This window comes from Panthera uncia, chromosome D1 (genome assembly GCF_023721935.1).
Source record: "Panthera uncia isolate 11264 chromosome D1, Puncia_PCG_1.0, whole genome shotgun sequence".
NCBI lineage: Eukaryota > Metazoa > Chordata > Mammalia > Carnivora > Felidae > Panthera > Panthera uncia.
In genome coordinates, this window is record NC_064808.1 from 92,136,509 (window position 1) to 92,160,277 (window position 23,769).

The 23,769-nt window shown below is 42.5% G+C and overlaps 1 long non-coding RNA gene across 2 annotated transcripts in view; it reads left to right on the forward strand.

The window, feature by feature from the left end:
- The first annotated feature begins 204 nt into the window (after positions 1-204).
- The window catches only part of LOC125915173 (uncharacterized), a 50,616-nt gene continuing 27,051 nt past the window's right edge, over positions 205-23,769 (forward strand). The window contains exon 1 of one of the 2 annotated variants that reach the window (XR_007455597.1): positions 205-975. This is a non-coding gene — a long non-coding RNA (uncharacterized LOC125915173). Of the gene's footprint in view, positions 976-17,425; positions 18,675-23,769 lie in introns of those variants that run through there. The other variant, XR_007455596.1, reaches the window with a different exon arrangement.

Consider the following 23,769-nt stretch of genomic DNA (forward strand, 5'->3'; position numbering starts at 1 on the left):
GCTAAGACCTATAATTGATATGCTTTAATGAGTGATGTTTATTTTGTTATGTTACCTTCTGTACCCCAAATATCTATATATTTAGTTACTCATAAAGGATTCAACAGAGAAAATGACTAATTGCTCAAGAGTCCACGAATACATTCAAGGCTCTGAACTATCGCACCGATTTGATTTAGAATAATCGGACCCTTAATACTGTGACCTCGAATTGCAAGTCATTTGGTCTAGCTTTTCTGGATGGCGACATTTAGAAAGGAAACAGCATTAGGCAAATAAAGTAAACATTTTCTTTTTCCAGGAAAGAGCTTTCTTTTATCTCCTGGGCCACCTATGCCTTCGGAAGCTGAAACTCCAGGAGAAATGTAGCTTTTCATTATCTGGCCTTTAAGCCTGCCAGTAAATTTTATTTTCCTAATGTTCAGGACGTTTATTTTTCTATCAGTCTTTGAGGAAGATGAACCCATTCTTCTCACAGTATGGATGAACATGCGCTTTTATACTTTCCTTGCATGAAAACAGTGTTTGGTTTTTTTTGTTTCGGGTTTTCGTTTTGAACACATGTAAGCTCTTTGAGGGGAGGCATATTGCCATTATTTAAGAAAGAGCTGGGTGTGGTGGGACGAGCACTCGATCTGGAGTTAGGACCCCAGTTTTAACTCCGGCTGGCTGTTATCTGGAAGCTCTGCTCCCACTCACAGAATGACGTCATTGGACCAAACAGCCTTTAAGCTCCCAGCTGCTCTAACATTCTGTGTTCTGAGATTTCCCATGGCACCTCCCTGATGCTTACTCACTGGGTCTGACCAACTTAAGTGAAGAAAATGACGTAAAGCTGGTGTTCAAACCCAAGGTCCTCAATTACATTTTTCACAGAATACACTCCCAAGAAAGAATGACGCCATTGACCGTGGATTCCCTTTCATGGACACCCCCTGCCTGCGTACTGGGATGGTTTATCAGTGATTATTAAAGGTAGGCATGGGATTCTGTTTATAACAATTACTTCCAAATTTGCCTCTCTTTCACTGGTAGCTTCCCACTCCAGTTTATCCTACAAACTACTACAAACTTAATTTTCCTACTAATTTCCTTTCATTTACCTGCTCAAAAATGCATGTGAGCTCTTGATTGTTTATGGGAAAAAAACCCGCCATATTCCTAAGTATGTAGTTCAAGGCTCCATACTATGGCCCCAGTCTGTCTTTCCAAATTTATCACTGAACATACTCTAGGCTTTAAACCTCTGTTCCAAGCAGAACTGAAAACTTTATTGTCGTTTCAGGGTGGGGAGATGGGAGGCCTTCCTACCTGCATGCCTTTGTTATGGAAGGCAGTCTCCCTGCTCAGACATCCCCATTCTTACTGTTTAGAAATCAATGGAAATTTCTTTAGAAATGTAATTTAAATATTTCAATTAAAATTCAATATAAAATTTAAATAGAAATACTTCCCATTTTTTTTTTACAGTCCGTTCAAATCCATTCCACTCTCTTGTTGCTGATCCCCAAAGCCCGCCATGATCGTGCTCAGTTACTATGTAGGGTCACCATCAACGTTTAGCCCTCAGCGTATTTTGGATAATTATACGTTTTGCATTTTAGCAGGAACTGCCTACCAGTGCTAAGGTGTGTGTTTCTTGTTTTCTCACTGGATTAAAATCTCCTTGAAAGCAAGAGTAGAGTCTTAACCCATATTTGGATCCTCTGTGCTTACTAGTCTGTATTCCCATATTATCTCATTCAAATCACCAGTAAGGTATTGATTATATGACTTAGTGGCTATTTACATTTCTGTCTTCGTAGGTAAGCTACGATTTTTTCTATTGCAAGAGCAACACCACCTGTGTTTTCTCCCTAGTGGTGAGCCCCAGTGCCTGGCACATGGTAGATGTTCAATAAATGTTTGTTGAAAGAATGAGTGCAGTCAGATTTGACTTTGCCAGAAAGAGCTGACTTTGTAAGAAGTTGATAAACTGAGCTGCTTTATGATCAGTCTAAAACGTAGAAGGTGATTGCCTCTGAAAATGGGATGCATCTTTTCTTTGTTTCTTGGCATTTTTCCTATTAGGAGTAGAACTTGAGCAGAGTAAATAGGACTCAATCTCGAATTCACAAATGACACCAAGCCTGAAATGATGCTGAGTTTGGAAGCGATTTAGTTCACTTGAATTTTATTTGGGGGATAATGTTTTCCTTCTGGGAAGAGAAATGCTAATGAAAAAATCGCCTCCCGACTACAACGCAGAAGTAATAGGAATCTGGCCAGAAATATGATCTTATGAAAATTCTCCAAGCAAAGCATCTTATACTCATGTCTGTGCCTTTGGATTGACATTCTGATGTTTGCCTTTCTCTGGTTTCCAGAGCTCAGGGTGGAGAGAGGCGCCAGGGTAACAAGCCAAATAGGTCTATTATGGGATGTCATGCTCACTGGGCATGAGTGCTGTCTCCTAGGACATTTATAGCGTTCATTACTCAGTCCAACTTTAATAACACATGGACAAGCCTGGGGCAATTTGTAAAGGATCTGAGAGTTTTTTGTTATGAAAGTCTATATTATAGAATTAGCGGGTCTCGGGATTGGACTCGATTGGAAAGATGATCTCATCAAAGGACCCATAGCTCTCTACTGGAGAAGAACTGCTTTCAATAACCCTGACATTCTAAATGGCCATGGGTATTGGGGGACCATTTGTAGGACTAAGTTAACAGATGGTGACTGTTATGTTGTAAGTTAGGATATGGGCAAAATGGCAAATGCTGACTCTACTTTTTCCCTGCAGCCAAGGGAGCTGTGAAGAGGTGGGACAGGGAGTGGCCAGCCATCCTAACCTTCCTGCTATAAACCCTAGAGGGGAGAACATGAGGGGGATCAGTGATGTAAGTCATCCAAGAGAGATTCTGGTGTCTTCTAGATTAGTGTTTCTGACCTGTTCACCAGCTTACTCGGAAGACTCGATAAAATTCAAATTCAGATTCAGGAGTTCTGCGGTAGGGTCTGAGATTCTGTATTTCTAACAAGGTTCCAGGTGGTGCCAATGCTGCTGATACATGAGCCACATTTTGAGTAGCAAGATTCTAGAATCTGCCAGCCTGATCAGTCTGTTGGATACTGAGCCCCACGTTAACCACCTCAAATAGAGAAGAAGTAGACTCCAAGCAAATAAGGATGAAAAGATTACTGAATTATAGGTGATCAAAATTAAAAAAAAAAATCTTGAAGATGATCCAGTTCATTGGTTTCCAATTTTTTTATTGTTTCTTTTTTTAATTTCTTTTTGAAAATCAAAGTTATATGCGGAATCTCAATGTATGAAATGGCTCAAAGCTTTGGTGTTTCGATTAAATCTGGAACAGAAGCTTGGAGTCAACCCCTCCTCCTATGAGTCTCCTCAAAGACTCCTAGTCTGTAGAACCCTAGGACTCTGAGTAGCACTGTTTGGAAACGACTGACCTTATTTATTGAATGCATTAGGAAATAATAAAATGGAACCCATATCCAAATCCTGATTGCTAGTCTGATGTTCTCTCTAATATGTAAGGGCAGCATAACTTATTACCTTGGCTTAGAAGCTAATTATCATCGATATGGGTTGTCTTTGACTATCTGAGCTCTGGTCGGTCTCTGACACAATACTTGGTACTTGCTACATCACCCTTAGCTAACTGTGTGGGCTGGGGGAAGTCGCGTAGCCTTTTGGAGCCCCCATTTCTGATCTATAGATTGAAAAAAACCCCAAAACCTCCTGTGAACTTCTCTACATATATCACCAGCATAGAGTATCCAGAATCTTGGAAGGACTAAAGAAACATGCAGTGAATGCAAATGAAATGAGGGCAACAATTGTACTTGTCTTATCTACCATCGTAACCCCTTTGAATGCCTTTGCCTGTCAGAAGCAGACACTCTATAAATATTTGCTAAACAAATGAAGGATGATGATGTCATAGGCAGGAAACTATCTTATAACTTATAAGTGTTATATGTAAATTTAAGGGACCATTAAGATTATCATCATTATCAAATAAGCTCGAAACTGAGGTGCTCTGCTGGGTGTTGACAAAAGGGAGCCACATTCTCTCTGTCTCTGGCATCTGGTGACGCACAACCTCTGACAAACAACAAGGACTGGGATATAAGGGGCTCAGCGAGAGTTGGAGGGAGCCCCAATCCTTTAAAAAGGGATGATTAAGACGATTTTACATAATACGCAGATAATGGAAACGCATCGCACACTGAGGAACAAGGGCAAATATATTTCGGGTGGAAAGTAGTCACAGATAATTTTACTTTCGCACTAGGCCGCGCAAGAGATTTTGCTAGCCTTCCTCTGAGAAACTGGAGAAGGCATCATGAAAGAAGTGGCTTTTTCAGCATCTTGCAATTCCCAATTCTTTTGGCAACAGGGTAAAGCATTTGTCAGAGCGGAAGTCAGACTATCATCTGGCGCGCTTCTGGGTAGAGGCCAGTCTAGAAAGCAATTGCACTTTATGTAAAGAATTGCATAGCAGACAAGTACAAACTCTGCTCCTCGTCCCGGTCTTGTTTGTTTTCCTGGGGAGCAAGACACTGGGGACACAGTGCCCAGATGGATGGCTTGGGGCTGGGCTGTGGAACGACACTCTGCAGCAGGCATGTGCACTTTAGACAACCGCCCAGGATCAATTTATCTTCTTTTCTGATTTGCAAAAGCCTTGACGGAGAATATCCGCTGGTTCTGTTGGAGGAAAGAGACTTCCTGAGACATGATGTAATTTTTGCAAAGGGGAAACACATGTCGGGTCCTGCAGTACAAAACAATACCGAGGTGCTGATAGCCCTTCTGTCAGTCACATGACAGGATACAGGGTGGGTTGGGTACTGCTACCCAGGAGCCTTTGGAGCAGGGGGCTGGGGGATGGGAAAGGCAAAAGAAAAGGCTCCGAGGCTTTTTAAGTACAGGGACTCCATTAAGTTTATGAGAGTCAGAGAGGAATACTTTTCTGTTTTTTGTTAGAATGATCTTTGTCTTTGGCACAGAGCATCTCACACGTGTGCTGCTTTTTTTTCCTCCTGATACACAGGTACTTACAGTGTTTGCACAAAGAAAAAGTGTCAGTAGATCCACATTTTGTTTATTTCTATTGCAAAAACATTTCTTAAGTTGATTTATTTTGAGAGGGAGAGAGAGCGCGCACAAGCAGGGGAGGTACAGAGAGAGGGAGAGACAGAACCCCAAGCAGGCTCCAGGCCATCCGTGCAGAACCCGATGTGGGGCTCCTGAGCTGTGAGATCATGACCTGAGCCGAGGTCAAGAGTGGGATGCCGAACTGACTGAGCCACCCAAGCGCAGCCTGCTAAATCTGTATTTTAAAATTCAGCAAAATAAGTGACCATTTTATCAGCATTATCATTCTTTTTAAAAATTTTATTTATTTATTTTGAGGGCGAGAGAGAGAGAGAGAGCAGGGGAGGGACAGAGACAGAGGGAGACCCGGAATCCAAAGCAGACTCCAGGCTCTGAGCTGTCAGCAGAGAGCCCGACATGGGGCTTGAACTCGTGAGCTGTGAGATCATGACCTCAGATGAAGTCAGATGCTTAACCCGTCGAGCCACCCTGGCACTGCTCAGCGGTATCGTTCTTGCTGAAATTTTCATGATCTTATGTAACTCTTGTAGCTCTTACAGAATAGTGGGTGACCCACTGGGATGAGGACTTAAAGTACACTTTAGGTTTTACCCCGCCCCCCCTACCCCCCAACACTTGAAGATTAAATACGTATCCATAAGCGGCAGGGAGAAGTCAGGGCTTGCGTAGGAAGCAGAAGATTGACTAAGGTAATACCTGTGTATGTTCGTTTCAGCCTCTCTCTGTAGCTGGTATCGACTTGTTGCATAGCTCTGTTGTATTTCGGTGCTGTGTACTGACAAAAGGGAAAGTCCCTCACTTTTCTTCTTTACACAGTTATTTTTCTAGCTGTTGAGAAGGTAGACACACAAGCCCTTGCTACTCCAAAGTGGATTCCTCTCAGACCAGCAGCACCGACAGCCCCTGGGGGCTTGTCGAAGTGCAGAGATCAGATTCCACTCTGGGGGGCTCACACACACAGTCAACCTGAGAAACACTGGTGTAAGTAGTATATCGTGCCGGGGGCGCCTGGGTGGCTCCGTCGGTTGAGTGTCCGACTTCGGCTCAGGTCATGATCTCGCGGTCCGTGAGTTCGAGCCCCGCGTCGGGCTCTGTGTTGACAGCTCGGAGCCTGAAGCCCGTTTCAGATTCTGGGTCTCCCTCTCTCTCTCCGCCCCTCCCCCACTCATGCTCTGTCTCTCTCTGTCTCAGAAATAAGTCAACATTAAAAAAAATATCTATATCGTGAGAACATAGAAGATGAAGACATTGCTTCTGGAAGGATGATAGTGGAAGACTGAGATGGGTCTTGAAAAATGGATACCTGGAAGCACGCGCAAAGCCTTGGAAGTGAGAAAACAGTGGCTTAGAGAACAGGGATCATCCAGTAGGCAAACATATTATAGGGAAGATAGGAGGTGAAAGGTGAAACTAATACATCCTTTAGGGATGAATCCCATGCTAGAAGTTTGGGCTTTTGCAGTACAGATAAAAAAATGCAATCGCCTCATGCTTACACAGCAATACTTCTCATAGGAATAGTAACACTGACAACAATATTATATTATTAAAATTAAAGTTATAGCATGTAAATTTCTATTCAGAGAGGTTTTTTTTTTTTTTAAATAAGAGCTGTTATTTCATTAAGTTTTTACAGAAACTGTGCATCACAGGGGCTATTCCTATATTCGTTGAGGGGCAGATTTGTGAAGAGGTGAAGAAAATCTTTTTTTTCCCAGCACTTTGAAGGTATAGTTCCATTGTCTTCTGGCTTGCATTATTCCTGGCAAGAAGTCTATGGGATTATGTGGCTCTGGTAATGTAATGTGCATTTTTTTTCTCTGTATGCTTCTGAGCTTTTTTCTTTATTACTGTTTTTTTTTTTTTTTTTTTTTTGGCAATTTGATAGTGATGTGAGTTGTTGTATTTAAAAAATCAAATTTGGAAAATTTAGCCGTGACTTCTCTGCTTTTTCTCTCTCTAACTACACATGTAGTAGATATTTGAGGTTGTTCTATAGGTCACCAGGACTGTCCATTTAATTCCTGGTTCCTTTTTCCCTGTTACGCTCTAGTCTAGATAGTTTTTATTACTATGCTTTCAAGTTTACTGATATTTCTTTTAATATGCCGTACTCCCATAAACTTTCCAGTTTGGATATTGTAGTTTTCATTTCTAGAAAATCCATATTTTTAATGTGTGTATTATATCTTCCATTTCCTTCCACATTTTGTTGATATTTTCTTCTAAATTAAGGGTTAGTCAGCTGTGGCCTGGGGGCCAAATCCAACTGATGACCTATGAGCTGAGAATGGGTTTTACATTATAAACGATTATTTAAAAAAATAAAAATTTTCCGCAGAGAGCATATGCGGTCCACAAAGCTTAGCGTATTTGTTATGTGGCCCTTTACAGAAAAAGCTTACCGCTCCATCTTTAAGTCCCTGATTTAAATCATAGAGCAGCTGTATTAAAGTCCATGTGCTAATTTTGTTACCTCTGTCATTTCTGGGTCCGTTTCTATTGACTCATATGTTTCTCCTCGGGTGCGGCTTCTTGACAAGTCTAGTAATTTTTATTGGAAGTTGGGCATTGTGAAAGTTATGTGTTGACTGTTTGAATTTTGGTGTCTTTCTTTCAAAATGTTGTGGTTAAAAATAAATAAAGAAAAATGTTGAGGTTAGTTTGGCAGGCCGTCAAATTCCTTGTAGATCAACTTGATACCTTTGAGGCTTTATTTTGGGACTAGTTTAGCCATACTACCAAGGTGAGACTTTTCTGGTGTCTTTCCTCCCTCCCTCCCTCCCTCCCTCCCTCCCTCCCTCCCTCCCTCCCTTCCTTCCTTCCTTCCTTCCTTCCTTCCTTCCTTCCTATGTTTGTTTATTTTTGAGGAAGGGAGGGAGAGAGACAGACAGCGAGACAGCAGTTGTGGAAGGGAAGAGAGAGAGGGAGGCCCGGAATCTGAAGCAGGATCCAGGCTCCGAGTTGTCAGCTCAGAGCCTCACGTGGGGCTCAAACCCATGAGCTGTGAGATCATGACCTGAGGTCAAGTCAGATGCATAACCAACTGAGAGACCCAGGTGTCCCCTGGTGTCTTTTCTTAATGCTCTGCCTATTCAACAAGGTCTCTTCATTCTGGTTGATGGTTACTAGAAAACACCTGGGCATGTGTGAGCTCAGGGCGTCACTCATCTTCTAGCTCCCTGGAAGTGAGTCAGTTTTTGTCCTTATAGAGTTCCTTCCTGGACTTTCATAGATTAGCGTTTGGCCAAAGACTTGAAGGAACTGTTACGTAGATTTCTGGATCTCTTTCTTTGCGTAGGTTTTTCCTTTCCCGCACTCTTCCCTACAAGTCCCATCTTCCTTATTGTACCTGAACTGTTATTTCTGAGTCTTCAGCTCAGTTAAACCCTGGGGCTACGCGTGGGTTGCCACCCGGCACAGTAGCCTACACGTTGCATCCAGAGAGAAAGATGGGGCATCATCGAACTCGCTTGGCCATTGCCCTTCGCTCATGGATTGCACTCCCGTGCTGCCTGTAGTCCAATCTCTGAAAAGAGTTGCTCTGGGTAATTCGTTTAGCTTCTAGTTTACAGAGGGAGAGCAAGTCTTGTGCTAGTTACTCTTTCAGGGGTAGAAGCCAAGAGCATGGGCATTTGACTGGGGCAGACTTACTCTCTAGTTCTGACCCTGCACTTCCCATCTGTAAGCATCTGATTCCTATTTGTAGAACAGGGATAATAATAGGACATTTGTGAGGGTTAGATGGAGGCAGTGCGTATCAAGAATTAACAAAGTGCCTAGAAGATACTAACGGAGAATAAACACATGATGTGGTTATTATTCGCCATCTTACTTTTTGGGGGGAGAGGGGCAGAGACACGAAGTCACTTGTTAAATATCCTGTAATTAGCAGTTGAATGGCTCTCCCTCCCAGGAACTAGGGCTCCAAAGCCCCTGTTTTCTGTCCGTGCTGACCATGTCTAACTCCCAAAGAGATGGATGAACCACAGAGACCAAAGAGTCAAAAAGTCCAAGAAAGGGCCATCTTTGTGCAGAGTGTCATGTGCGAAATGAAAGGTTCCGAATTGGGATCGGGTCTGAATGGAGGCTCAGCCTGAGACATGGGTTTGCCACGTGCTCGGGGCACGCTCTGCCCAGTGGGGACGCGGACGCTAACGTTTCGCGTGAGGAGGTTTCTTCCTTTCTGAGCATCGGATTACGTTGTAGTCTTCTACTTGCTGATTCAACCAGTATGGTTCTAATTGTTCCTACTTCCCGTTTCCTTCCTCCCCCCACGTTCCTGGGGTGCTTCAGTTAGACCAACTCTACCTGTTGCAGCTGTCTACCGCCCCCCCCAGCGACCTGTGTGACGTATCACTGTAGTGCAGGGAACTCCTGCACAGATGCGCAGAATGTGAATCTTGGTAAAAGTTTGAGTTGGATGCTCAGCTCAGCTCTGCGATTTCCTAGCTGGGTCACAGCGGGCATGCCACTTGACCTCTTTCGGCTCCTGGTCTGGGAAGTGCTGAAAACGGGTACTCGCTGAGATTAAATAAGATAATATGTGTCACACACCTCAAACATAGACATAGCAAGAGTTGAGAAAAATAAGAACATTTTCCCCCAAATAATAAGGGTCTAGCCACAGAAATCTAACTTTTCCTGTCAGATGTTCATTCCACTTGATCTCCTCCCAGATTCCTGGACAGCCAGGAGCCCGGAGCCTGTGCTAATGTCGCTCTGAGAACCACTTTTGTTCACAGACACAACCCTGAACGGGGTTTAATCTGGAAAACAGAGACCATCCGCGTTATTAAACGCAGAGGGGTTAATGTTAGGAATCTGTTAAACAGCTTTTGGAAGAACGAAAAGGCAAAGAAGGAGCACCGAGGTGACACGGAGATAGGACGTGCGGGAAGAACCCCCTTCCTGGCACTGTTCCCCTGGGGCTGCAAAGAGGCAAGTGAGGGGTGTTAGGTCCCCAGGCTTCGAGGCATCGCTCATGATACTGGGACTAGGAGGAGGGCATTCTAACCTTGCTGGTGCCCCGGGAGCTCCGTTTAGGGATCCTGGGGAGCTGGGAGTCAGGCATCTGGAGAAGGGGTACCGCACACTGGTGCTGGTATCTCTGGGGGGATCCTGTGATAAGGGAGGGTGAAAAACCCAGGCACCGAACCAGTTGGTCCTGGAACTGAGTGCCACCGCTGAGATGAAACGCTTACTGGGCACTGCTTACAGAAACGGCAAGTAAACGGGAAGAAAAAGCCCTCTGTCCCTCCTCTAGCCTTGCAGTGTATTGACCGAGCCCAACAGGGATCTGGCTGGCAAAGGAGCAGCGACGATTTCCGAGTCTCTGCCCAGCGTCAGGAAGCAGAGTCCAGAGGGGTGGGTTCGGAGCTAAGAAACAATAGCCGAAAAACCCAGCGCAACTTGCTTTGTTCGCTGATCCCTGGCCTTTTCCTGATCTCCTTGGCTCCTGGCTCCCAGATTCGCTTCCTGTTTACAAGCTTGCCTCCATGTAGAACTTGATATTTCATCCCATTTATGCAGCTCCAATCATTGGGATTCTCTCCTTGATTAGGATTTGTATTAGTTAAGAGTCTTTTGGGTACAAGACGCAGAAGAGCAACTTGACCTAGCTTAAATACTTTTGTTTGGCGCCTATATTGGATGACATCACCAGGAAGGACTAGGTGCCGCTTGGGGACAATTCAGACAAGGACACAGCACTGCGGGTGGGCCTCCTCCATCCCTGGTCTGATTTTCTCGACATGTTGGCCGGTTCTCTCCCCTTGGAGGCAGACTTTCTCAATGGATGGTACATGGTCGCCTTAGCTCTGGGCTCAAGACTCATCACTGTATAGAAAGAAAAGAGTTTTCACTCTCCCGCCTCAAGGGTGAACAATTCCAGGAGTTCTGATTGGCTGGCTTTGGTCTTAGGTCCTCCTCTTGGACCAGGGGAGGAGGTATTAAGTTGGTTGCTTAGCTGAAGTCTTATGCCCACCCCTGTGAATTAGTGTGACTGGAAAAAATGCAGGAGAGTGTTGGGAAAGCAAGATCAGCAGGTGTCCATGATGATTTTTATTTAATTATAGACAAGAAGTTCTTCATCATCCAGATGAAGATGATGTTTTATACGTCATCATCCAGATGAAGATGTTTTATACAATGACAGACAATTGTATAAAACAATGACAGATGGAGATTGTGCCCTGATAGATCTGGGCAGCACCTTGGTTATATTGTTATATCTACTTACACTAGGTAGTCAAGAGTCTAGATGGGATTCTTACAGGGTTGCTAGGAACCATATTGTTGGATAATGGGACACTCAATAAATAACAGCCCCCTCTTATTTAAGTCCGAGTTCTGAAACAATTGGAGAAAGTCATAGGATCCCCTTGATCTGTGACCATAAAGACATGTAATTGGTCTCAGTAAGCCTTTCATCTACTACCTTTCTTAAAAGATGGGTCAAAAGAACGGAAGTAAGGAAATGTATTGATAGGTTTCCAAGGAAGGAATCAGTGAAGTAACCAATATATTCCAATTTAGGGGCAATGCGCCAGGTGTCATGGAAGATTTCAAAAGAAATCCGGAATATTCAGGCTTGGCCCCTAGTGATGTAATTGTATAAACGGGGAGACAGGATGAACACACAGCTTATGTTTTATTTATTGGGGACTCTCTCAGCGGCTGTCCCCAAAGAATCCCATCCTTCCCAGGTTCTCAGTACCTCTTCCCCATTCTTTCTCTTTCCCTCTCTCCTTTCTCCCTCTCCTTTCCTGCCTGTTTTACGGCATAAATGAAGACCACTGCATTCGTCAGGGCTGAGCAGAGAAACAGATTGGTAGGAGGTATATGGTAAGACATTTATTACAGGGGTGCCTAGGTGACTCAGTTGATTAAGTGTCCGACTCTTGATTTTGACTCAGGTCATGATCTCACAGTTTGTGAGTTTGAGCCCCACGTTGGGCTCTGTGCTGACAGCGCAGAGCCTGCTAGGGATCCTCTTTCTCTTTCCCTCTCTGCCCCTCCCCAACTTGTTCTCTCTCCCCCCACCTCTCTCTCCAAAAAATAGATAAATAAACTTAAAGAAAAAGAAGTTTATTGCAAGGAATTGGTGTACTTGATTGTGGGGGCTAGCCAGGCAAGTCTGAAATCCATAGGGCAGGCTGTGAGGATCGTATACAATTGAATTGAGTCAGTTTTTCCTCATTTACTTTGCCCTCCTAATCATTTTTCTTCTGAATTATTCTTTTAGGCTTCCAAGCTTAAGCCCTGGAACTGCTTTTGATTTTTCCCCACTTCCCTATATCCTGTACCATTTATTAAAGACAGCGATTCTTTCTTGCTGGTAATTCTGTTTTTTTTTTATTTTTTAATTTTTTTATGTTTATTTATTTTTGAGAGAAAGAGAGAGAATGAGAGTGGAGGAGGGGTAGAGAGAGAGGGAGACCCAGAATCCAAAGCAGGCTCCAGGCTCTGACCTATCAGCACAGAGCCTGACGTGGGGCTTGAACCCACAGACAGTGAGATCATGACCTGAGCTGAATTTGGACACTTAACCCAACTGAGCCACCTGGACACCTCCCTTTCTTGTTTTTTTTTTTTTTTTTTTTTTTTTTTTAATGTTTGATTTTATTTTTGAGAGAGAGAGAGAGAGACAGAGTGCGAGCAGGGAGGGGCAGAGGGAGAGGGAGACAGAATCTGAAGCAGGCTCCAGGCTCTGAGCTATCAGCACAGAGCTCGACCTGGGGCTCGAATTCATGGACCAGGAGACCATGACCTGAGCTGAAGTCAGACGCTTAACCATCTGAGCCACTCAGGTGCCCCTCTTCCTGATAATTCTTACTGACGTTGGTCCGTTTCTTCCTATCCATATTGCCACCTCTCTAGTTGGAGAACTTGATTCTCGTTTCTGAATTATTTTGTTAGACTTCTATTAAGAGATCTTTGACCTTTTTGTTCTTCAATTCCTCCTACATAACACCACCATATTATTAGTCTCAAAATACAATTTTTAGTATGCCACGCCTCTAACACAATTTTTCTGTGAGTTAGAACTATGTGCATTGACCTAGAGGGATGTCCACGGTAAATTGTTAGATCCAAATGGCAAGTATTGGATATACTGTGCATAGTAATATGCTATTTGTTGATTGGCCCAAACTATATATTAGAATGTGTTTGTATATGATCGTATGAGCATAGAAGAAAGGGTGGGAGAGGTCAAACACCAAACTGTTAACACAAATTCATTGATTATCCAGGGCAGTCATTTTTAAATGTGACTTCATAGTGAAACTTTAAAAACTACAGAGATTTAATTAGACTAAGGTCTGGTATGGGCATCAGAATTTTTTTTAATTCACTGTTTTTTAGAATTCAAGTATAATGAACATACAGTGTTATGTTAGTTTCAGGTGGGCGTCAAAATTTTTAAAACTTCTTTATGTGAACCTAATATGTTGAGAACCATTGGTCTAGAGGATCAGCTTGGCTGGAGTGATTTAAAATATGTTTCTACAGGAACCCTCTTGCACTGTTGGTGGGAATGCAAACTGGTGCAGCCACTCTGGAAAACAGTGTGGAGGCTCCTCAAAAAATTAAAAATAGACCTACCCTATGACCCAGCAGTAGCACTGCTAGGAATTTACCCAAGGGATACAGGAGTACTGATGCATAGGGGCACTTGTACCCCAATGTTTATAGCAGCACTCTGAACAATAGCCAAATTATGGAAAGAGCCTAAATGTCCATCAACTGATGAATGGGTAAAGAAATTGTGGTTTATATACACAATGGAGTACTACGTGGCAATGAGAAAGAACGAAATATGGCCTTTTGTAGCAACGTGGATGGAACTGGAGAGTGTGATGTTAAGTGAAATAAGCCATACAGAGAAAGATAGATACCATATGGTTTCACTCTTATGTGGATCCTGAGAAACTTAACAGGAACCCATGGGGGAGGGGAAGGAAAAAAAAAAGAGAGAGAGGTTAGAGTGGGAGAAAGCCAAAGCATAAGAGACTCTTAAAAAATGAGAACAAACTGAGGGCTGATGGGGGGTGGGAAGGGGGGGGAGGGGGGGTGATGGGTATTGAAGAGGGCATCTTTTGGGATGGGCACTGGGTGTTGTATGGAAACCAATTTGACAATAAATTTCATATATTGAAAAAAATATGTTTCTACACATATGAGTACATATATTCAGCACTCAGTCAAGACTTCCATAATTGGGGCGCCTGGGTGGCTGTCGGTTGAGTGTCGGACTTCGGCTCAGGTCAGGATCTCGCAGTCTGAGTTCGAAACCTGCATCAGGCTCTGTGCTGACAGCTCAGAGCCTGGAGCCTGCTTCCAATTCTGTGTCTCCCTCTCTCTTTGCCCCTCCCCCGCTCATGCTCTGTCTCTCTCTCTCTTTCAAAAATAAATAAACATTAAAAAAATTAAAAAAAAAAGACTTCCATAATCAAAAATGCACTTTGACCTGGCTTAGTCACATGAGAGAAAAGACAGCTTGGCTTAAAAATATACCATACATGATCTATAAAAGTGAGTGAATAAAAATTTCACATATATACTTCCTATGTTACATTGCTACACACATATATACATACATATATATATATTTATTTGACATTTGATTATGGATTCCTATGTCCTCTTCCTATGAAGAGACTACATTATTATTTTGGAAACCAGACATTTAAGTGTTTTTGTTTGTATTCTGTTTCTTTTCTTTTTTCATAAGACATCAACAGCAGGAGAAGGTTTCCTGGTGCAGTCCTGGTATTTGACACCAGAGGGATCTGATACAAAAACAGTGTTTATGGAGCTTTGATAAAAGGGATATGGGTGGATGTTATCTGATCATCACTAATTAGGATTCCAGGTTCCCTTTCCCTTTCCTGCGGAATATCTAGTTTACTTGTTGTTTCTCAAAGCCAAACAACCCAAAATAGACATGGGACTGTGAATAGACGAACTTGAATTAGGTTTCATAAGGGGCAGGTTAACTGAGGAACTTAGGTAAGTGAGCCAGGAAGTCCTTGGTCTTGTCCTAGAAACCCTGGAAACCGTGGGTTAGGACCTAAGTTTGCTCAAACCTAGAGAGCAGTTTAGGCTAAGGGACTGATGGCGTATTCCTTCCCCCATTCCAAGTTTGGAAACTTCGCTTATTACTTCTCTGCTTTGATCTGGATTCTGTTTAGTTAGAGTCTGATTTGGTGATTCAACGGCGTATGAAACATTGAGGTTGGGAGCCCACACCTGCACAAGATCTACACAACGATTTGAGTGATAGCAAGTATTGGCAGAGGGTAAATGTTCTGTATGGGAAAGGGGCAGGCTAGTCCCTTCAGTTTCTGGGACACTCCCTCACTATCTGATTTTCACAGCCCTTCAGGTGTGCAATGTTACTAAGAAGTGGATGGGCACTCGGCAACAAAGCTGAGATGTATTCAGTGATGTGCTGGGCTGGCTCCTAAGAGATGACAGTTAACATTTTCAAGGGTTTGGCTTGTTTTGTTTTCAATTTTGTTTTCAAATTAAAAAAATTTTTAGTGTTTATTTATTTTTGAGAGAGAGAGAGAGAGAGAGACAGAGCAGGGAGACATAGAATCTGAAGCGGTTCCAGGCTCTGAGCTGTGAGCACAGAGCCTGACGCGGAGCTCGAACTTGCGAACTGCGAGATCATGACCTGAGCTGAAGTCGGACGCTTAACCTACCGAGCCACCCAAGCGCCTCAGTATTTTGCTTGTTGATTGTCAGATGTGGACATTCTTACCAATTATGTAAACTTGCAACTGATTATATGAATTAAATCATACTGAATTATATTAAAAACAAAAACAGTAAGTACTATTCCTTGTCACTTAATGATTTTACTGTGTTTGCCTATTAGCTGTGTGTCTATTGTGTCTGCATTATAGAAATACTATATAATGGTGTAACACTCACCTTTTCCTAACTGTATTCAGTGACATCGTGTCGGTAGCTTGAAACTGGCTACTCGGAGCCATAAGGCAACAGGAAGGCCACCTGGAGGCTATGCAAGCCAGTCCCTCCCTCCCCAAATTCATACTATGGACCCTCTTCACCTACTTAATTGCCTGTAACTGACTACAAGAATGGCTCCGTGTCAGAAGATGGTTAGGTCATATGATTTGGCTTACTCAACACGGACACCTAGGAATGTCTGGAGCCCAGAATGGACTGCCTCTCCTAACAGCCATGGGTACAAGAGCTCAGCAAAAATCAGTGAAAACGTACTGAGAGTGAAAACGGACTCTCAGAGTATTATATATTCTGTCATCTGTAAATTCTACACTACGCATCTTTTGATCCAATAAACTCTTAATAAACACACACACACACACACATACACATACACACATTTCTTTAGAGAGCTGTCAGCAGTTACTAGCATACCACTGGATGCCTTCCATTATAGAGTTTCTTCTTAACATAACCTGGGCTTAGAGGTAAGGGTTCAGGAACAACATGGGAAGGAGGGAATTGCTCAAGGGTTTCTGGATCACAAACCTTGAAGAATTCAGAGGAAAATGATCTTCGTAAGTGAGGCCGAGGCCCAACACGGGCAATAGAAGATCCTATTAGTATGTAGGAAGGCAATCTGAGATGTGTAAATTTCCCAACTTTGATATCCCTCAACGGATAGGGGGTCTCTTGGAGACATTAGCATAGATAGCACTCTGAAAGCCAGAGCTGCCTGCAGTCATAGCCACAGGAGAGAAGCAGGGGGGCTGGATGAAAGAAAGTGGAGTCTCCCTTAATTTCCCTCCCTTTCCTTTCCTGCAAAATATCTAATTTACTTGTTAAAGCCAACCTCACATTGTTTATCCAGGCTGTCTATTTTTTGGTCCTAATTGATACTCATTAAAATCAAAATAAAATTACAACTGCAAAACTTGGCTGGGGTTTTGATTCGCTGCCAGCATGCCCGCAACCAATAAGACTTACTATATTAATGCTCGCGTTTTGAAACTCCAGGTATTTTAATAGTGAGCGAATGTGAAAAAAAGAAAAAATGGTGCCCTTGTTCTAAAATTTCTCTCCAGCTTCTATTATGGAACATAACAAAAATAGAGCCTAGTTCTTTTTTTAAATTTTTTTAATGTTTACTTATTTTTGAGAGAAAGAGCGTGAGCAGGGGAGGGGCAGAGAGAGAGGGAGGCACAGAATCCGAAGCAGGCTCCAGGCCCCGAGCCGTCAGCACAGAGCCCGGTGTGGGGCTCGAACTCACCGACTGTGAGATCATGACCTGAGCCAAAGTCGGGCACTCAACTGACTGAGCCACCCAGGCGCCACAAACAGAGCCTAATTCTTAATCGAGACTGAAGCTCTTTCATTAACAATCAAAAAATTAACTTGGTATGGGTGAATAACGGATACGAACTTGGAATGGCTAAAACAATTGTTTAGCATTTGGTGCTAATGAGGCTAGACTCCTGGGTTCTGTCCCCCTGTAGACTGGTTACCTTTACCTGGATGAAAACTCTGATCCACAATTAGGAAGGCCATCTTGCAGGTGCAATAATTGGACACTGGGGACGGGGCAAGAGTTTGTGAATGGGTCAAGGCAGATCAACCACCACCACTCCTAGAAAATAATTCAAAAGTACATCTTTTACTGAGAGTAGGTCATTAACGTACACACCCTTCCGTTTGCCATCATACACCCAGCTGTGTCACTGAATTGAGCGAAAAGCTAAGTCTTAAATCTCATCCAAAGCAGATTGTTGGAAGAATCGAAAGTTCATGAGGTGGGGTAGAAAGAACATATTACTTTGATGTGGATGTGGGGCTTCTGCCATCGATGAGTTCGTGTTTGTTACTATATACTGGACGTAATACTAAGTGCCTTCCATTTTCTCATTTAATCTTAAAAATCCTATGATGTAGATGCTTCTGCAGCTCCATTTCCTGGACAAGAAAAAGGTAAGCAGGGCACCTGCTATCCCACGGGTGAACTGGCGTTTGAACCCAAGTCTGTAGAGTTTCCAAACCCGCAGCCTTACCCATTCTACGATGCTATTTCCACACCAGCTACCTTGTGTTTAAGGGAGAGTTGATTAATGTCTCCCAGGTCTTGGTTTTCTCTCTTTTATAAAGGTGATAATAATGCCTGTGCTTCCACGGGAAGGGTACTAGGATCACGAGATAATGTAGATGCTTTGTAAAAAGTTACACAAGTGTGAAGTATTATAATTCTAACTTTGGCACGAATCCTAAAGAGAACATTAGATAGCAAGACTATCATTTAAGTGCAATGTAGATAACTGTCAGCATGTATCCTGGGCCAGTGTTTCTGATTTATTCATCTGTTCGGTTTTTTTGAACAGGTGTCGATTGGGCCACTAAGTAAGAGAAAAAGACTTGGCTTTGGGGTCGATCAGTTTGGAGATTGTGGGAATCAACTCTTAACTGTCTCTTGGTTGCTGTCAGAACTTGTCAGACAGATCACTCAAACTCTCAGAGCCTGAAGGACAACAGCGACTTCAGAGGGCTGTGGCCAGGATTCATCAAGATGATCTAGGTGCTCAATACACGTAGGTTTCTTTGCCTACCCCTAACTCTTGCTAAATGAGGGTAATATGAAGTTTACAAAGTAAATAAATGACCAAGCCCAGTATGATTTTAGAACTAGAGGAGAATTAGAACTCACCTAGTCCAGATTTCTCTTTTTGCCGGTGTAGAAGATGAGGGGGAGAGGGTCTGATTCAAGATTACCTAGCCGGCGAGTGACAGAAATAGGACCGGAGTCCACGCCTTCTAACTCCTAACTTTCAATTGAGTAAAAATACCCTGGCAACTGAGTGCCTCTGAATAATGACAGTGTGTGGTCTTCCTGTCCAAGCTTTAGAGGAACGGACGCGTAACAGTTTTACAAATGCGGTTTGGAGATGCAGTTGTGAATCGGGCTTTGCTGAATCTGGACAGATGACTTCACAGCCATTTTCCCATTTTATAATTGAGGTGCCACACGTGAACCATTCCCCTTGCAAAATGTCCTCGTGTTTATCGTATGAGCGTGCAAGATCTCAACCTGGCTCTTGTCCTCTTTGGCTTGTGGACACCAAAGGTGGACACGTACAAAAGTTGAAGGAGGTAGAAACGTAACCTAGAATTACTCCGCGGTGAGTGATACAGAGAATGACAAAAGCATTTCAAAGAGAAGGCTGTTTTTTGGTTCTAGAAATGTCTCGGGGGAGATTGTGAATGTCCATTTGAGTATAATGAAAAGGACGGACATCCTAGGCAGAGATCAAAATGTGAGCAAAGGTCTGGGTGGAGGAACCTGCAGGGCGCATTTAATTAGTAATTAGTCTAGCCGAGTGCTAGGGGCCAGTTGAAGACCTCGGGGAGATTAGGTTGGAAAGAAAGATTGGCATGGCACAGAGGGTCTTGAATGTCATATTAAGAGCTTGAATTTTATCCTACAGAGGACGGTGACCATCTGAAGCATTGGTAGCAGGGGAGTGCCATGAACGCAGAGGCGAGATTTATCTGTGGTGTGATAACAAGGAGAAAGACTGGAGCTAGGATACTAGTTAAAAGTTTATTTCAATAAGCTGATAGGATGATGGCCAAAAGGACATAAATCAGAGGTAACGAAAGAGGTAGGATAGAACGTTTTGGTGAGTTAGAGACAGGAAAACTCAAAGATGATTTTTCAAGTGGGTAGCAGTTAGATTAGTGGTAATATGACAAAAATGGAACAATAATGAAATGGAATTGGGGGAGGGAACTAGTAGGGTACTTTGAGATCGTGAACTTGCTTCTAGACTTAAGATTTTTCATGTAATGGTAGGGCACCTGGGTGGCTCGGTCAGTTGAGCCTCTGACTCTTGGTTTTGACTCAGGCCATGATCTCATGGACCGTGAGATAGAGTCCCCCCATTGGGTTCTGTGGTGGCAGCTCAGAGGCTGCGTGGGATTCTCTGTTTCCCCCTCTCTCTGCCACTCCCCAGCTCACACACACTCGTTCTCAAAATAAATAAATAAACATTCAAAACATAAAGGTGGCAAGTAGAGAAATCTGAATTATGGTGGTGTTTAAGACCCTTGTGTGCCAGCTTGAAACTGTGAAGCTATGAGATTCTGAATAATTTAGACCCCAAACCCTCTAAAATATAAAAGCTAACCTGTCACTAAATTCTTCAGATTTGATTTTATTATCTTAATGAACGGGAGAAGGAATTTAATGTCTCATGTAAGGAAAAATAACGGTTTTTAAAAATCAGTAATGATCTCTGAACTTACCTGGTACGATTTTATAAAACTGAGGAATAATTCACATCCTGTAAAAATCTAATGATGAATTTTTGTGCGCACACTCCCCCCCCATCCACACCCACACGACCGCCAAGATCAAGCTCACAGAACATTTCCAGCATTGCAAAACTGCTCTAGAAAGCTCTTTTCCAGACCATAACCAAGGATGACCACTGTTTTGACCCGATCCACATGGATTATTTTTGCCTGTTTTGAACTTCATAATAATTGGATCATAATCTACACACACACACACACACACACACACACACACACATTTAAATATTGTATTATTTATTTATAATTTTTTAAAATGTTTATTTTTGAGAGAGACAGAGTGTGAGCAGGAGAGGGGCAGAGAGAGAGGGAGACACAGAATCCGAAACAGGCTCCAGGCTCTGAGCTGTCAGCACAGGGCCTGACTTGGGGCTCAAACCCACGAACTGTGAGGTCATGACCTGAGCCGAAGTCGGACGCTTAACTGACTGAGTCACCCAGGAACCCCTAAAGATTTTATTTTTAAATAATCTCTACTCCCATTGTGGGGCTTGAACTTACAACCCCAAGGTCAACAGCCACACGTTCCAGTGACTGAGCCAGGCATATATATATATATACATATATATATGTATACGTATACATGTATATGTATACATACATGTATATGTATATGTATATATATATGTATATATATACATATATATGTGTATATATATGTATATATATTTAATATTTACATACTTTTGTTTAATATTTTATATTTATACACGTGTGTGCGTGCGTGTGTGTGTGTGTGTGTGTGTGTATTCTTTTTCTTTTGTCCAAATACATTTCCCCAACATTTTATTAACAGAAATTTAAAATATACACCAGAGTGGAAATAATTTTCCAATGTACATCCATATGCTTACACCCAAATTCTACCATTAACATTTTATTATAGTGTGTACTCTTTGAGGTTTAAATTTATCATCTTGCTTTTTGTTCTTTATTCATATCATCTCCTCTTTCATACTTTTTCTCTTCTCTGCTAGTGTTTTTGATTATTCTTTATGATTTTGTTTTACATTTTATTTCTATTATTGACTTATCACCTATACTTCCCTTTCTATTAGTTTTCCCACAGTGTATTTTCTTTTATTTTTGTTTATTTTTTTTAACATTTATTTATTTTTGAGAGACAGAGAGAGAATGTGAGCTGGGGAGGGGCCGAGGGAGAGGGAGTCACAGAATCCAAAGCAGGCTCCAGGCTCTGAGCTGTCAGCACAGAGCCCAATGCGGGGCTTGAACCCGTGAGCCATGAGATCGTGACCCGAAAGGCTCAACCAACTGAGCCACCCAGGTGCCCCTCTACAGTGTATTTTAATATTTAATTTACTAAGTCTACTTTTTTTTTTTTAACGTTTATTTATTTTTGAGACAGAGAGAGACAGAGCATGAACGGGGGAGGGTCAGAGAGAGGGAGACACAGAATCTGAAACAGGCTCCAGGCTCTGAGCGGTCAGCACAGAGCCCGACGCCAGGCTCGAACTCACGGACCGCGAGATCATGACCTGAGCCGAAGTAGGCCGCTTAACCAACTGAGCCACCCAGGCGCCCCAACTTTTAAATAACATTAAACTAGTTCGTGTATAATATAAAACCCTTAGTCCAGTATGCTTCAATTTCTCCTCCTATTCTTTGTGGTATTGGTGTTACACATTTTACTTCTGACAATGTTATAAACCCCTTAATATGTTGTTATTATTTTTACTTTACGATCAGTTATCTTTTAAAAAAGTTTAGAAAATGATTTTTAAATGTGTCTTTTTTATTTGCAGACATACTTAACCATTTGTGCTGTCTTCTGTTCCTTTGTGTATAGAGCCCAATTTCTGTCTGGTATTGTTTTCCTTCTGCCCAAAGAATTTCTACCGAAATTTCTTGTAATGCAGGTCTGCGGGCAATGAATTAACTCGGTTTTGTTTGTTTGAAAAAGTTTTTATTTTGTCTTCATTTATGAATGGTAGTTTTGCCAAAAATAGACTTTTATTTATTTTATTTTATTTTTTTAACATTTATTAATTTTTGAAAGAGAGACAGAAAGTGAGTGGGGGAGGGAGAGAGAGAGAGAGAGAGAGAGAGACAGAATCTGAGATAGGCTCCAGGCTCTAAGCTGTCAGTACAGAGTCCAACATGGGGCTCGAACTCACAGACTGAGATCATGACCTGAGTCGAAGTCGGACGCTTAACCAACTGAGCCACCCAGGCACCCCCCAAAATAGAATTTTAGATGAATAGTTCTTTTCATTCAGTATTTTATTTTATTTTATTTTTTCCATTTTTAAAATTTGTTTATTATTTAAAAAAAAATTTTTTTTTTAACGTTTATTTATTTTTGAGACAGAGACAGAGCATGAACAGGGGAGGGTCAGAGAGAGAGGGAGGCACAGAATCCGAAACAGGCTCCAGGCTCCGAGCTGTCAGCACAGAGCCCGACGCGGGGCTCGAACTCACGGACCGCGAGATCATGACCTGAGCCGAAGTCGGCCGCTCAACCAACTGAGCCACCCAGGCGCCCCTAAAATTTGTTTATTTTTTAATTTATATCCAAGTTAGTTACTATATAGTGCAATAATGATTTCAGGAGTAGATCCCAGTGATTCATCCCCTATATATAACACCCAGTGCTTATCTCAACAAGTGTCTTCCTTAATGCACCTTACCCATTTAGCCCATCCCCCCTCCCACAACCTCTCCAGCGACCCTCAGTTTAGTCTCTGTATTTAAGAGTCTCTTATGGTTTGTCCCCCTCCTTGTTTTTATATTATTTTTGCTTCCCTTCCCTTATGTTCATCTGTTTTGTATCTTAAATTCCTCATATGAGTGAAGTCATAAGGTATTTGTCTTTCTTCGACTAATTTTGCTTAGCATAATACCCTCCAGTTCCATCCACGTAGTTGCATATGGCCAGATTTCATTCTTTTTGATTGCTGAGTAATACTCCATTGTATATATGTACCACGTCTTCTTTATCCATTCATCTGTTGATGGACATTTGGGCTCTTTCCATACTTTGGCTATTGTTGATAGCGCTTCTATAAACATTGGGGTTCATGTGCCCCCCTGGAAACAGCACACTTGTATCCCTTGTATAAATACCTAGTAGTGCAATTGCTGGGTCGTAGGGCAGTTCTATTTTTCATTTTTTGAGGAACCTCCATGCTGTTTTCCAGAGTGGCTGCCCCAGTTTGCATTCTCACCAGCAGTGCAAAAGGGATCCTCTTTTTCCTCATCCTCGCCAACATCTGTTGTTGCCTGGGTTGTTCATGTTAGCCATTCTGACAGGTGTGAGGTGGTATCTCATTGTGGTTTCG